We start from the raw sequence: 11,780 nt of genomic DNA, 5'->3' as shown, positions 1-11,780 counted from the left end.
AAAGTAATTTGGAAATGAAGAGCACCATACAAGTGCTTCATATTTATTATTATTAGTAGTAGTATTAATTTGTGTTATTTTGTCTAGACTCCATGAAAATGGGATTCTGATCCAGAGGCATTGTGAAGGAGTATCCCAGTGAGATGTTCTCAGGTGAAGACAGGTCTCTGCTTGTCAATGATGCAGCACACCTGATGTGCGAGAAGCCAAAAAGGGCCTGACCTTGAGTCTGTATCTCTCAGTGCCAGAAAATGCAGTAGATGTCATTACATTGACTCCTGAGGTATGTATGAGGAAAGGACAAGGAGAGAAACAGAAAGCAACTAACACAAAATGAAAGGAAGGAAGCAAATGAGGGAAAGGAAGGAGTATTTTCCTGAAAAGCTTGTGTTTGTAACTGCAGGTGAAGACTTATCAAGGGCTGGGTAATATTGTTTATCAGCTGAGAGTCCATGCCTGGTCTGTCTATGCAGTGCTTGACATCATTCTGCCTTTGTGTCTTTGCATAGGCAGCTGACAGACTAGACTGCAACATTATTTAACTGAGAAGGCACTGAGGCCAAAATCTTAAAGTCTGAAAATGTTACTCATTCTACTTATCTGTAGGAAGAAAAGTAGTAAAAGCTGTACTTACACCCAATGCTATTACAATCTGTGCTCTCAAACCATAATGCACCCACAAGAAATGCTTGCACATTAAATGCACATAAAGCATTCCTACAAACACACGAAACCCCACTCTGGCATGCATGCAGATATACACATACATATCTGCTACACAAAGGTGCAGATACATAGACACGTGTGAACACAGACAGGCAGGTCTTCACGCCGTCTCTGCCACAGCTTTTTTGCAGCCTGCTATCCAGAGGCCACTGGCAGAACATCAAACCTGAATATAAAAAGAGATTGTCCCCTTCAACTGTAATTACCAACTGAAAAGACCCAGTGGGGAGAAAAAGGGATAAAAGAAACAAACAAACCTCTGAACAGGACATCAATCAGCAAAGCAGCCTGCTGTGTAAGGTCCCTGTCTGCTGCCCATAAGGGTATGTGTGTGTGTCTCAGACAAGGAGTTAGAAACCACAGGATGGCCTTTCTCCCTCTTCAGAGCCGCCTCCTTATTTTCTACCACCCCTCTCAACTGCAACAAAATAAAAGTCCAGCACAGACTTGTGCAGCTGTCACAGCAGCATCTTCTCCCCTCTCTGAAACACCAGAGTGCCTAAAGACTTAAGGGATGTGGAAGAAACCAGGAACAATCCCCAAAGCCAGCACATGGAAGTGTAGAATACATCTCCCTAAGCCAGCCTGTCCCACTGCATCCCAGGAGAAATTCGCCCTAGAGAGCGGGCAGGTAGTGACACTCGTACTGCTGGGCCTCTGGGTTTTCTGCTGGGAGAACAGCTTTAGTGTGGCTAGAGCTTCATAGAAGTTCTAGAAATGGAAGATGCTGTGGGGATGAACTGAATTATGCCCCTTCTCAACCAGCACCACTGGGATGTTTGTCTGGGCTTGGACTGTGCCCATGGATGGGGCTTTGACTTCACCTTCCAACACATCAGCCTGTGCTGATGAGCTGGCACCGAAGGTGGGAAATTGTTACTGACAAAGACCAAATTATTGTTCTGGAATAAGGGGGAGCAGGGATTCATTCCTCTGAGGCATTATTCTGTCCTTACACTGCTCCCAGGGGGGACATGCCAATCTGCTGCTGCCCCTTACACAGAGCAAGAAGGAAGATTAAAATGTACCCCCCCACACACATCCTACATCCTATTCCCATGCATTGTCCCCGTCTGTCTCACCAATTTGCTCTTGCTCATCTGTCTTTGTCCTCTGCATAATCCCATGACAGCATTTTCTCTGACTCTAATCAAGATAAAGTTACCAGGCCTGATTCTAATCTCACTCATGCTGCACCTGAGTCACTCCATTGAGCACACTGGCATTCCTTGGCTTTAACACACATGTGAAAGATGACTCAGGTCCTCCCCAGACCAGCGCTCACTGGAGAAAGCACAGAGCCATCACTTCGTCAGAAATAAAACAGCCAACCATGACTGGCTGTAGCTTTCATCAGAGATTGTCATGACTCCTTCCAGCCCAACCCAGGCAGATGTTTGTCCCCATCTCCCACTCTGAAGTCTTTAGTATCATTTTCCCCTATCTGTCTCGCTGATTTGAAAAGTTTATATTCCTTAACTGGATTGAGCAAGGCATATTCAGAGCAGGGAAAAATGCAGACCCTAGTTCCTAGTGGCTCCATTATCCCCTTCTGTTCTGCCCCCCCCCACCCCCTTTCCTCCCCACCACTGGTATCTGATGATGAATCCTAGGTGTCAGAAACAGTGTAAGATAAATTAGCTGGGAAAGCAGAGTGTGATTAGGGTGACATTCCCAGAGTCACTGACATTTCTCAGCACTGCTGAAATGTCTGCAGTGTGTCAGAGGCAATACTGGTAGTCAGCTGCTGTGTGCAAGGCAAACCTTACCTTCAACCCCACCTCTCAGCCTTCAAGTCGGGTCTCTGGGAAGATGGAGTAGATTGACTAATTAGTCAATGGCAGTGGAGCCTCTGTCTAGATGTAGGGAAAGTTCACACCAGTCCAGAGGTAAAGTCATGGAGTTTGTGTGAGCCCATTTTCAGTAACGATGTGTCGGCATGCACAGAGACAAGGGGATTAAAGGATAAAGGCAAATACATACACAGTCATGTGCAAACACAAAGGCATGCACACGCTCAGCTCTATGCACACAGAGAGGAGAAGGCCATATTCTCCTTGTCAGCATTTATTTAGAGAGACAATAAACTTAGTCCTGGCAGGGGAAGCTCCTCACAGGCTCCAGGGATTCACAGGAATTCAAATCACCATCTAGGCCACCACTTTGTAACAAGTCTCCACTACATGGGATACTTTCCACTGAAAGAGACTAATTTCCTGAACAGCTTTGAAGCTAAGTATTTGATGCCTTAAATCAATGATTTGTGAAACACACTAAAGTTAAAGCTGGTTTCACTGGTATGAACAATAGCAGCTGTTGGAATAATGCTCACTATTATTCAGTTTGAAGGCATCTTTAAAAAGATAACATCCATGTGTGTGTCCATTGGTCCTTGAGTGAATGCATCCATCCATATGTGTTTGTGAATGGGTGTGAGCATATGTGCATAAATTCACTTGTGTGTGCCTCCCAGGATGATGTTTGTGAGGAGGGGCATAGCGTGGGTTGCTAGTTCCAGTATTCCATGCTGGGAGTTGTAGTCTGAGCTTAGAAAAACTAACAGGAACCAGGAAGTGTAAGTGTGTGGGGGTGTGTCATGGTTGGGGCCAGGGAGCTGCTCCTGGCACTGCTTCTGGAACTGTATGACTGCTAGCTAGCTAAACCTTGTTGGATTTCACCCTGTCAGTCTCTGCCTCCATTACTTACCAGGTCAGCATTCTGGTGTGTGCAGCAATCCTCACTGTGGGATAGAAGAAGAGAGAGAATCTATGACCTCCACTGCTTGAGTTAAGGGCTCTTTTAGCTCAACCTGTTCTTTCGTGCTGAAAATCCCCTATTCTATCCCTACTCTCTTACCATCTTGCTGCTACTGCTCGCTTATTGTTAATGCCAGGAGCCCTTACTGCCTGAGTGCAGATACTCACACAGCATATATACCACTGCATGACATTATAGTGGAGAGAGCATTTAACCACTGGTATTTGAGGGACTCCACAAAAATACCCATGAACCTATTGTCCCACAACTTTACTTCTAGAAGTGCCAAATCGAGTCAGTCAATCCACCTACACATTAGAACCAGTGTCCTAGAAGTGAAAGGCCCCGTGTCCCATGTCAGATATCCCAGTCTCCTGAACCAGCCAGCCCCAACTGGGGCTGGCTTGGATTGGAATTAGATTGGAAAGACCTGTATTTCTTTCCCCACTCCCTAGCCATCCAGTCCCCCCAGCATAAGGACAAATTGTAAAGACCACAAAATTCAGATTCCCTTGGAGAACTAGGAGTTCTCTTGGAGACTGGTCATACAGCTGGACAGAGACAATGACAGATGGCGATACACATACATACCCATACTACACAGTGCAGGTGACATTTGCGTGTTTTTTTTAGAATGCCAGCCATGTCCTGTCATCATGAGCTAATGCCCTCTAATGAGTCCATTAAACAGCTCCATCTTTGCTGTTAATTTCCCCTCCCACATTCACAATCCAGCAACATCACCCGTTTCAGAAGATATTATATTACTTTATTCATTCTGCATGATAGAGCCAAGCAGGCACCAGGACCCATTCATCCTCATGCCACAAAACAAAACCCCAGGAAACAGGGGTGGTACATATTTCTCATTTCCCTGTGCTTGCTCTGGGCTTTTCATTCCATTCCAGGAACAGAAAACAAAGGACTTTCAAAAGGAAACATAACAGTGAAAAGGCAACAAAGCCAGCTGGAGTGACTTCTCCTTCAGCAGAGCAGAGATCCATGCTAATGCTCGCTTACTACTTACCTGTTTGCTGAAGAGCTGCAGCGAAGATAGCCTTGTGGACAAACATATAATTACATCAAATTGTTCCATTTAAGATGCAAGTTGTTTAAACAATATGTAGTCACTATCTCCCCATCCACATCAGCTGTTTCACTGTACTGCTGGGGGCAAAGTCCCCCTCAGCACTGCCTCTGTCTATTGATCCATATCATCCACCTCTACAGAGCAAATGACACATCAGGACTACACTTGTCTAGCCAGCCATATCAGCCATTTTCAGCCCACTGCTGGGCAAAAGGCTTCCTCATTACTGCTCCTGTCTCTTCAGCAAACCTCAGCTCCTTGCTGGACAAAGTGATCCAGCACACCTTAGTCCTTAGCATCATCCCTGCATGAGCCATTCTCGCCATGTGGACAAGGCCCCTGCTGCCTGTGAGACTGTATGAATGGTTTGGGAGTGCTGAGAATAAATAGTGACAGACAATTAAAAATATTGTCTGTCTAGCATGTACTGGCCTGTTAAAATGCTAAATAAAAGTGACTGGTATGACTCAAGCTTGACAGTGAGTGTTTAATTCATTACGTTGCTGGCTTTCACTACACCTTAGGGATCTTTTAGTCATGGTAATTATTGATAACATATGCATAGCACTTTGCCATGCAAACAGTAAGAATATAAGGCCCCAGAGAGCTTACAAACATGAACATCTTCAGAGCAGTTTGGTCGTGGAAGGATTTGGAGAGTGGAGACAATGGCAGGTGGAGAGATCAGAGTAGGAAGAATTCTGAGGAGAGATCTGGAGCAAGAAAGGAGAATAGGCTTAGCAGCCAAGCGGTGAGCCTGGAAAAGGTTTGTAGCTGAGAGCTGAAGAAGCAGCATGGTCCAGCGATAAGGCGGGGGATTCAGGAGACCTGAGTTTTATTCTGAGCTCTGCTATGGAATTGCTTTTTAACCCTGGACAAATTGTTCACCTTCTCTGTGCTGGGTTTCCATCCCTGTAACATGGGGATAATGATGCTTAACCACTTTGGTGAAGCACTTTGAGGTCTTTGAATGGAAAGCAGTATGTTGGGATAAATTATTATTTAGAAGGAAACAAAAGGATGAGAAGGGAGGATTTACAGGAGCTGGGTGAGGAGGGAGAGAGAGAGAGAGAATGTGCAGTTATGCCCAGAGATGACATATATAACAAAAATATCCTTTGAGACAATATAGCCTTTTCTATAAAAATAGAAAGTATATTTTTAGTGTCAGTCTTTATGCCTAATGACCACTGATGTGATCTTAATGACCACTTCTTTTTAGTCATTTTCATGCTGTACTGGGGGTGGGGGAGGAGGGGTGTTATTTTTCTAGATTATTCTGTTATGCTGAACTGCTAAAAAAGCCTTCTGTAGTTTTGACACATGATTTCATAGAATCATAGAAGATGAGGTGTCTTCCAACCCTAAGGACGTCATCTAGTCCAACTCCCTGCTCAAAGCAGGTCCAACCTCAAATAAATCATCCCAGCCAGGGCTTCGTCAAATACAAAGCAGAGGGACCTAGACATTCTCATGAGCACTAAACGCATACAAACAAATTTTGAAAGGAAAAGATCCTACGCTCTCCTTTTTTGTATGTTAGCCCCATTTCAGAGCTGATGAGAGATGCCAGATGTTGTGGATAAACTGAGGGCTTCAGTTTCAAGCGCAGTCAAAGTACAGCAAGAGATGTAGCAAGAAAGCTACTATCCTCTGCTCCAATAGGCCTCACCCCTAAAATTAGAGAGACTAGATCTAAGAGGGTAGTCAAGTCTGTAGCCATAGTCTTTCTGCTGAGACTGCGAAAAACAGTGCCAACTAGAGCACATAGCTCTGTGTGCACTGGCTGCCCATCAGTCTCTGAATGGGGCTGGATTTAACCTATGAAGCCTAACTGTCTTGCAACCTAATGACAAAACAAACAACAAAAAAGGGGGGGGGGGGTAGTGGTGAATGTTTCCATTTAGTCAAGATGACATTTTTCCATCATAAAACATTCTGCAGCGTACCCAGGTCTCATGCACACTTTATATTCCTTATCTCTTCTCTTCCCCAAATGGCTGAAAGGTTAACAAATCTAGGCTCTGATGGACCAAGGGGAGTGAATTCCACAGTTTATGACCCCTCATGGGGGAATATCCTGCTGGTGGCCCTGCCATCTGAGCTGATTGTAAGTGCAGCTTGTTCTGAACTCATATCTTTTGTGATATGGATAAACATCTGCTGGACATTAGAACAGTAACTGAAGAGGCTGCTACAGGTCAGGACAGAGGTACACTGACTGAGCTGTATAAGGCCCAGAACTAGGAGATCAGGGAGTGCAGCAGGACAGGATTAAAGATGCACAGAAGTTAATGCCATCAAACTCTTTTCACCTTGGACCAAAGTCAGGATCTGAACCCACATCCCTGGAGGTGAAAGTGCTGCAATGTGAAAGGTTAAGGGAAAATTAGATTCTTCTACAGCAAAGAGGTTTTGTCTTGCTGCAGATATAAAAATCTTGTTGATTTCAAAAGGGTATTAAAGAGAATACAGAAAACAAATGTGGGAGATTTCTCTGGCACCCCAGTATTTTCTCAGGATCCTGTTCATCATGACATGTGCTCTACTAAAAAGAGCTGACTAGCTACCTCAGCATCTGCACTCATAACAGATGCTTAGTGGCAAAAGAACATCCTAATTGATAGGCTGAATGGACAGGCACATGCCACAGCCTTGGAGACAGTGCATGGACACACAAGTTTCCTCCAAGACTGGGAAGTCACACTGACTTCCTGGTTCATAGCACAATCCATATGGGTATTTATAATGCAATGCAGTTCCGTCTATTGCTGCTTACTGCCATCAGGGAGCACTACAGGGGCTCAGAGGCTTTGTTTGGGGGGGGAGGGGAAGGGGGAGGATTAAGGGTTTTTGGATTAATATTCCTGTTACAAAAGGTGGAAAATCTCTTCCAAAAAGCTGGCTATGCTCCTAGGCAGACACCCCACCAAGGATCTGAGTGGGTTCAGGTAAAGGAAGCATCTGAGGGGAGAGGACAGAGTGACTTTCACAAGGGAGGGGTTGCAGCTATTAAACACATATCTCTGGTCAGCAGCAGCCTATCCTCTGATCAGCATGATTTCCAAAAACCCACAAAGGTCAAGACAGAGAGGGACACCATGTAGACTGCAAGGAGAGGGAAGGGCTGAGAGGTGGTCAGTTTCTCATCTCCAGTGATTAGTCCATTAATAAACATTTATGTTGCCCAGTTTCAGAAAAGTTTGTTAGCAGTGTATAGCTCTCAGTAATGCACCTATGGAGAGATCTGCCGTGGAAGTCCGAATCCAAATCCTGGTTTAGGTCTAGGTGAAATTAGTATGTTGGTCTCGGGTTAGGGCCTGATCCAATCTCCCCTGAAGCCAATAGAAAGACTCCCATTAACTTAATTGGGAGTTGAATGAAGCCTGTAGCCCCAATACATTTTGGTTCCCCTTGCAAAACTACCACTCAGGGTTTTTTGCAGAAAGGCTGTACTGCAGAAAGACCCAGACATGACATAACAGAGTAAATAAGTAACTCAGTAAATCCAGACTGAAGGACATCAACTGTGAGGTGTGTGGGATCCAGCACTAGAATTGCAGTGTGCAATAACAGGGCAGAATTAAAGGTGCATTGGCTCAGCTTGGTGTGCCAAGTCTACCCATATGATGTCTGGCTCTAGCCCATTTTATTATTCCCTTTCCTTCATTAGAACTAAAATGTACCCACAATAAATACATAAAATAAAGGCAACATTCAGGAATAAAGGCCTCAAAAGATGCATCCCTTCAATTTTAAGGAAATAATTTGTATGGAAGACTTGAATGAAAGTGTCAACAGATGCATCATGTAATAAAATGTGAAACCTACTATTAAGTTCTCACTAAGAGGACAAAAACTGCACGCATCTGAGATAAACACACGGAGTTAGGAAGCTGCAATATTAAATGGTTCACTAATCGTGTTCTCATTTCCCAGCTACATTGCCCCCTAGCACTCAACTAAATATAGCTTTTGCTTTTTTTTTTTTTTTAATATAAACACACTATTGGGCTGTAGCCCTTCAGTTAGGAAAATGCTTCCACTTCTCCCTTCCGCATCAACTTGCTCACTTTAGACAGTTTTGACCAACACTGCTGGTTCAATATTGTTTTATACCTACTTTGCACTCACTCTGCCCAGGTGTAAATGACTCCACAAGGTACAAGGCAATGGAGAACCAAGCTCTGAAGTGAGGTGGTTCACCCCATATTTCTGGGTCAAACATTCATTGCTCAAATGAGCTTTTGGCTACCTGCATGTCCTCACAGAAGATGGACCCAGGATAGTGGCAGGGAGGAGAGAATACAATACCCAAGTGTGAGGAGGAGAAATATGAGAAGGTAAAAATACAGGGTAAAATTATCAAAAGCACGTGTATGACACTGAGGAGCATAAGTCTCAGTGAAAGTCAGACATTGGTTCCCGAGTCTCTTAGGCAATGTCTACAGCAGCATAGCAGTTCTGCTGGCATAACCCTGCTGTGCAGATTTTTCACACCGCTGGGCATCATACCTATGCCAACATATTTTAGCGTAGACCAGGCCTCAGGCACTTTTGAAAACTTTACCCACAGGCCAAAATTGTCAAAAGTGACCAGTGATTTGCGGTCCCTTGGATTGTGGGCATCCCCCTTGAGACATCCTACAGGGCTCTGATTGTTGGAGGGTAGGTGCTGTGCACTTTCTGAAAACTAGGCCCCTTTAAGGTGTCTCATGTTCAATGCCCAAAATCAGTAGGAACTGTTGACCGTTTAGTCCACAAAGTCTCCAGTTCTTCTGCCTAGTGGATCCCGCTCCTAACCTGCCCCAAGGATTTCAGATGTTGCTGACATGTGGTGTTTTCTGCATATGGTACAAGATAGGAGTACTATACTTATACCTCTCCGTATTTGGTACTTGTGCACTCTTGTCCCAAGCACAGAAATGGAGCAAGTGAGAATCAGGCCCTTTGACTAGGGGCAACATCATCCAAAGGCAGTAAATAGGCCTGGTGGCTGTAGAAGGAACAGCAGCAATAGCACACCCCTTCAGCTGAGTGTCGGCCAATGATACTTGGAACAGTTCAGGGTAGCAGTGCCTACAGCACACAGAGAAGAATGAAATGTGAACATTGACAAGGATGCATGAGAAGGTTGTGAAGCAAAAAAGCGGTGGCACTGGTCAGAGAGGAGTCATTGCCAGTATATCAAGGGAATGACTCACTGATTCAATACATCTCCAGAATCTCTGCTGACAGGATCCCTATGGAGACTGGCCATAACTTAAAGTGTCTCCCCTACACAGGACGCTACCTATTCACACACAGGTGAATTGTGCCCAGGACACAGGCATTCAGCGGGCAAAGGAAGATGCCAATTACACCTCCTTGTGTCAAGTTCTATGAATCTGGCCATTATAGGCACCTTTGTTGAGCCCCAGGAAGGGGAAGCAAGTAGTTAGGAAAGCCAGAAAGCACCTCTGTTTCAGTCCAGTCCTGCTTTTAGTGCCCCATTGCCACCTTATGGAAAAATCTGTGCTAAAACATTCAGTTTTGAAACAATGCTCCCTCTAATATTTGCAGTCATTTGTGTATTGCTCTTTCCTGTTTACTTAGGGATATTGATATGCAAATGAGCTTTCAGTTTAAGTGTTCACCTGCTCTGAATGCTTATTCCCCACCTGAATCCATAACCCTCTGCTTGGTGCAGACTTTACTCTGCTGTTACAAAGAGAAGATTAAGAGAACGTGATCCTGCATTCCTTGCATGCCCCAAACTCTCACTGACGTCAATTGGGGTTGAATGTGCACAAGTATTGGAGGATTCAGCCATGTTCCTAACTAACAAAGGACGAGGGAACACAGCAGTGGGCAACAAGAAAAAGGCAAATTCTTAGAAAAGTATAGTCCTGTTTTAATTTAAATGTAGAAGCAGCAAGGAAAAGAAATACAGAAAATACATGGCAGAAGCAGAATTGTTCCTAAATGGAATGATTCACGGCCACAAAACCCATCTCTTTGCATACTTCCCCTAACTTCCCCTTCTCTGTCCCTTCAAGCACAAGCTGCTTATATTAACTTTCGAGCCCCTTCATGGACTATCCCCACCCAACTGATCATCAAATGCACTATTGAGATGTCAACTCCCACTTCCAATCAGCCAATGATCCCAGCCTCCAGTATCCACTTGTTACATTTTAAAGCAAGCACTTTCACGTTTTCTCCCCATACTGCCCCTCCTGCTTGGGAAGAGCTCCCCATACACAGCTGCAAAGCTATCTGTGACAGGGTTGGGACTCACCACCGCAGCGCCTCCTGCTGTTCACTCTGGGAATTAGCTCTGTTCATGCAGAGCACCCTCTGCCTGTGGTGTCCCATCCGTCTCTCGCCCTGCTGGCATCTGGACCCGCATTGCTCCTCACTCAGCGGCATCCTCTTCAGGACACTGCCCTCCAGCAGTGCCCCCAAGTCCACACACACCGGGGGGGAGCAGGGGGGTTAACAGCAGTCTCTTCTCTTCACCCCAGCCACAGTGTCCAACTACATCCCCAAAGTCTAACCCCTTCTATCAGGGGCAGTCCACTATGGCCACTCATAACAGCCAGGTGTAGTACAAGGGGGGGGACCCAGGCCCACCCTCTACTCTGGGTCCTGGCCCAGGGACCCTCTGGCAGCAGCCTCCCTGCCCTCCTTCGCTCCCCTTGTTCACCTCTCCTCCTTTGAGCCACTTCCCCTTTGACCTGCTTGCACCTTGTGGGCCCTTCTGGCTGGGGCTGGGGCTGGGGCTGGGGCTCTCCTTCACTCAGGAGACAGACCTTCTCCCTTGAAGACCCAAGAGAGACTGCCTGCTCCCTTCCTGGGCAGCCTTTATATAGGGCATAGCCTAGCCCTAATTGGCTGGCTGTAATACTGGCCCTGACTGGCTCTCTAACAGACCCTCCCTGATTGGCTGCCGCCTTGCGCAGCCACTCTGGCCTGTTGTAGCCTGAGCTGGCATGGGGGTCGGGCACTGCCCCAATCTCATTAGCCTCCTTCAAAGTCTCCTTTTCCTTAGTGCCTACAAAAAATTGGAGCATTTGGCCACGGTTTTCTCAGACCATGGCTTGTCAGGCTGACCAAGGTTCTCATTTTTTCCTGTCTCTCTGTATCTACCTCTTGTCACATGTCTTTTTGTGTCAGTACAATGGGGTCCATGGTCCATGACTAGGTCTCTCAGGCATTATAGTAC

The 11,780-nt window shown here is 45.6% G+C and overlaps 1 long non-coding RNA gene across 1 annotated transcript; it reads right to left on the bottom strand.

Moving 5' to 3' along the window:
* Positions 1 to 2,495: 2,495 nt before the first annotated feature.
* LOC119859112 lies at positions 2,496 to 11,395 on the bottom strand. The gene is made up of 3 exons (XR_005294108.2): positions 10,854 to 11,395; positions 3,433 to 3,466; positions 2,496 to 2,582 (listed from the first exon to the last, which is right to left on the bottom strand). It is a non-coding gene; the product is annotated as an uncharacterized LOC119859112 (long non-coding RNA).
* Positions 11,396 to 11,780: the final 385 nt, after the last annotated feature.

The sequence above is a fragment of the Dermochelys coriacea genome, chromosome 7 (genome assembly GCF_009764565.3).
Source record: "Dermochelys coriacea isolate rDerCor1 chromosome 7, rDerCor1.pri.v4, whole genome shotgun sequence".
Lineage (NCBI taxonomy): Eukaryota > Metazoa > Chordata > Testudines > Dermochelyidae > Dermochelys > Dermochelys coriacea.
The sequence above is the reverse complement of the archived record's forward strand: the minus strand, read 5'-3'. Positions and strand labels throughout refer to the sequence as shown.